The sequence below is a fragment of the Dipodomys ordii genome, unplaced genomic scaffold (genome assembly GCF_000151885.1).
Source record: "Dipodomys ordii isolate 6190 unplaced genomic scaffold, Dord_2.0 Scaffold42, whole genome shotgun sequence".
In the NCBI taxonomy this organism is placed as follows: domain Eukaryota; kingdom Metazoa; phylum Chordata; class Mammalia; order Rodentia; family Heteromyidae; genus Dipodomys; species Dipodomys ordii.
The window spans coordinates 8,209,090-8,213,795 of NW_012267258.1; the positions used below are offsets into that span (position 1 = coordinate 8,209,090).

The window sequence follows — 4,706 nt, forward strand, 5'->3', positions numbered from 1 at the left end:
CGCCGCCGAGCCCTCGGAGCCGGCGCTTCCCCGCCGGGGCGCTGCGCGCGCTCCCAGGCAGTTACAGATCGAAGGAGCTCGCAACTGAAAAGTTGGTGGAAAATAAAGTGGTGCTCCACGCACACGCACGCACACATACACGCACATACACACATGCACGCACCCACACACGTACAACACACACACATACACATGCCTGCACACATATACGCACACGTACACACATACACGTATACACGCACGCACACACATGTATGCACACATACATATGCACACACGCACGTACATACGCACACATGCACGCACACATGTACACATACACATGCACGCACACATGCATGCACACAGGCATGCACACACACATGCACGCACATACACATGCATGCACACACACACAAAAGAAAAGGAAAAAAAACCCACCCTCATTGCTGTCTGGCCAGGAGGAATTCCCTCTTGTTTCCATGGAGTTCAAGTTGAGATATTTAAACACGAGACTGGCGCCTTCAGTTCATTCCTCTCCCCGCCCCCCTCCCAGACCCCGGGTCTAACTTCGGAGTTATCGCTAAGTTCTCATTAATAGCCAAGTCCTCTGGACTTGGCATTTGTCCGAGCTGTGATTTTTTTTTTCTTTTGGAAACAACTGGTTGGTTCTTGAACCGCAGAGGAAGTTAAGAAAAGCAAGAGAGACTTCACCAAGGTTGAAATGCGTTGTGGATGAGGTTGGAGAGCCCTCCTCTCTCTCGACTAATTGGTAATTATACAGCAGCATCCTGGTTGAGGTGGATTCGTCCCGATCGTTTTCACAGTTTGAAGCCTCCGATTTCAGTGCGGGGAGAAAGGATATTTGAGCAACATATGATCCATACTTAAAACAGAGTGAGCGTTTCACACTGCCTTGCTGGGCAACGAGTTCCAGTCACTCTACCAAAGAGCAGCTGCTGGGGGTCTGCGCCTGAGAAGGGTGTAGGAGGAGGGAGCACAGGTTAGCCCTGTAAGATATCGTTGAACATCCTCTAATAGTTGATCATCATTTCTAGAATGAAATGACAGATCAAATGACATTTGAGCAGGGAAGCAGCCTGAAAAAATGGATTTTTTTAAAACTCTGATTTGATTACAGTCAGAAATGCCTAGAATCTCAAGACTTAATATTCCTGAAAGCCTGTTCAAGCAGGCTTCAACAGCTCCTGTTATCTGTCCTGGTAGAAGCAGTGACTGAAGCTTTGAATGAGCTCATGAAAAAGTGATTGATGGAAGCTCAGCTCTTCTGTGAAGCTTTTCAAGTTATAGAAAAGGAATTCTTTTTTTTTTATATTGATAGAATTGTAAATGAGCAACATTTCAGTCAAATGATAACTGAAAAGAGACTATAATGTTAGCATTTCAGTTTAATAGAGTAACATTCTTTTTTGTACTTTATCTTATTTTGTGACAGATTTTATTATGAATTTGCTTGGCCAGCTAAAACAACCTTCTTTCCATCCTTCTTCCCTGCCCTCCTCCTTTTTTTCCCCCCTTCCGTTTCCCGTCTTTGCAGTTTGGAGTTTGAACTTTCACTCATGCTTGCTAGGCAGGTACTCTACCACTTGAGCTATGCCCCTAGTTCTTTTTCCTTTCATTATTTTCTGAATAGGGTCTTGCATTTTTTTTTTTTTTTTTTTTGGCCTGGGCTGGGCTGGGCTGGGCTGGGCTGGAATGCAATCCTATTTATACCACTGCTATAGCTGGGATGATGTGTGTGCTACATTGAGATGTGAGTCTTGCCAGCCTTCTCCTGGGCTAGCCTCCAGGCACTGTCCTCCTGATCTCCCCCCTCCCAAGTAGCTAGAATCACTGACATGAGCCACCACACTCATTTTCTCTTTCTGTTCCTGTCTCTCTTTCCACAGGGCCACATTATATATCTTAGACTGACCTCCCAACTCAAGTCACTGATGTCCTCCTGCCTCAGCCTCCTGTGTGCTGGGATTATAGATGTGTACTGCCATACCTGGCTTGCAGTTTTACTTTTTCAATGTCAAATTAAAATTATTAATTTTCTCCTTCATCTAAAATGTAGCCTTAGATTTATATGCAGAAGATTGGTCAAATCTTACAAAATTTCATCCCATAGAATTTCATGAAAGCAAATACTTGGAAAAATCCTTCACCTACTTAGATAAGAACTTTAAAATGATAAGAACAATTTTTTTTCTTTTTCTCTTTTTTTCAGTTGTGGGGCTTGAACTTTGGGCCTGGGTGCTGTCCCTCAACTTTTTAGCTCAAGGCTAGCACTCGACCACTTGAGCCACTGCACCGCTTCCTGTTTTCTAGTGGTTTATTGGAGATAAGAGTCTCATAGACTTTCCTGCCTGAGCTTTGAACCCTAATCCTCAGATTTCAGCCTCCTGAGTAGCTAGGATTACAGGCGTGAGCCACCAGCGCCCGGCACAATTTTTTTTTTTTTCTAGTGAAATCTATCAGTGCATTCTGTTTGGAACATACTGTTTTAAATTGAGCATAGTAGCACATGCCTGGTATTCCAGCACTTGGTAAGATGTATCAAGTGCCAGGCCAACTTGTCATATGTAGCAAGCTCTTGTCTTTTTTTTTTTTTTTTAAAGAACTTAGTTCAATGATAGTGTGTTTGCTTAATATGCATAAGGCCTTGGGTTTAATCCTCAGTACCACAAAGAAAGAAAAAAATGAAAACACTATCTTAGTTATCAGAAAATGTGTGTCTTACAGACAGACAAGCCTGTGTCCTCACGCTAGCTGCAGTTACTGCTAGTAACTTAGTTAGATTATGACATTACTCTATGCATTGATTTCTTTTTTTTTTTTTTATCGATCATGGGGCTTGAACTCTGGGCTTGAGCACTGTCCCTGTGCTCCGCTAATGCGCCACCTCCGGTTTTCTAGTGGTTTTTATTGAGATAAGACTCTCATGGACTTTCCTGCCTGAGCTGGCTTTGAACCGCGATCCTTAGATCTCAGCCTCCTGAGTAGCTAGGATTACAGGCGTGAGCCACCAGTGCCTGGCTTGCATTGATTTCTTCACCTGTAAAATAGATGAGACATACAAAATTTCAGTTGCATTGGGATGTCATTGACAAATGGAAATTATACTTTTTTCAGATGTGTATAACTTCAAGTTTTGGTATGCATAGAGTTGTACTGTGGTTGTCACCTCCCTCCTTTCTCTGGTTTGGTCTCAGGTTTTGATTTCTTCTGGGTCCTGTGAACACTTGTAGGATGTACTGAGAATTTAAAGACTGGAAAGGAGGAAGCAATTTGGGGGTCACAGACTTCATTTTGTCACGTGTGTCCTCCTGGTTTGGTTGACCTAGAACATGTTTCTTCACTAGTAGTTAGGTAAGACTATCTGTGATGTTAGTATGATACTGTGAGAACTGAAAAATGAGACGGCTTGTATAAGTATGTGGCATTATAAAATTATAGCTAATATGGTGATGGGGGAAAGGGAGTGTGGGGGCGCGCTTGCGCACGCATGTACTATCCTGAGGTTGAATTCATCCTTGGAGCTGCCCCTGAGCTCTGTTGCTCAAGGATAGTGCTCTACCATAGGAGCCACAGCTCTACTTACTGCTTTTTGGTGATTAATTAGAGATGTCTCATAGTTTCTACTTTGCAGTTTGGCTTCAAACTGTGATCCTCAGATCTCATCCTTGTGAGTAGCTATACTACAAGCATGAGTCACTGATACCTGGCCGTTGATTGTTTTGATAATTTAAATTTATAGCAGTTTTTTCAATTTCTGACTTTGGAGGAAAACTGTTCTTTTTAGGCCCCAGTGGAGTGCTGAAAATCAGAATGGATGGTTGGAGAGTCCAAATATCTGCATTTTAGATGCTGGTGTCTATTGTTATAAGGCCAATGAACCTTGATTCTGTTGAGAGGGATTTTTATCATTTTTGCTCCTCTCTCCTTACCTCCCCCCTCTCTTTCTTTCTTTCTTTCTGATGGGGAACCCAGAGCCTTGCACTTGCTAGGTGAGTGCTTATTTCCAAGGAACTACATCCCAATCCTGTACTGTTGTTGTTTATAGAGTTTTTTCTTTCTGTGTTTTTTTTTTTGATGCAGTTATTTTTGAAGGCAAGGAATTGGGACAGTGAACAGAGAAGAAAATTGAATAATAAAGATTCCTTACTTCCTGTTTTAATACAAAAACATGTTATGCAAAACCAGTATACTGTATCTTGTATCTTACTTTATTGAATAACATAGTGGCACCTACTTCAAACATACTTGTAAAGCGTTGTTTGGGTTGCTATAAGAAAATACAGTAGATTGGGCAGTTTATAAACAGCAGAAATTTATTTTCACCGTCTGGATGCTGGAAATTTTTTTTTTTTGGTCGGTCGTGGAGCTTTAACTCTGGAATTCTGGGCTTGGATGCTGTCCCTTGGCTCTTCAGCTCAAAGCAAGCGCTATACTACTTGAGCCACAGCACCACTTCTGGTTTTCTAGTGATTTATTGGAGATAAGAATCTCATGGAAGGGCTGGGAATGTGGCTTAACCGTAGAGTGCTTGCCTAGCAGGCATGAAGCCCTGGGTTTGATTCCTCAGCACCACATAAACAGAAAAAGCTGGAAGTGGTGCTGTGGCTCAAGTAGTAGAGTGTTAGCCTTGAGCACAAAGAGGTTCAAAGACAGTGCCCAGGTCCTGAGTTCAAGCTCCACAGCTGGCAAAAAAAAAAAAAAAA

The 4,706-nt window shown here is 42.5% G+C and overlaps 1 protein-coding gene across 1 annotated transcript in view; it reads left to right on the forward strand.

The window, feature by feature from the left end:
- The window catches only part of Gxylt1 (glucoside xylosyltransferase 1), a 33,290-nt gene that overhangs the window by 447 nt on the left and 28,137 nt on the right, over positions 1–4,706 (forward strand). The gene's annotated exons all lie outside the window — the stretch shown is intronic.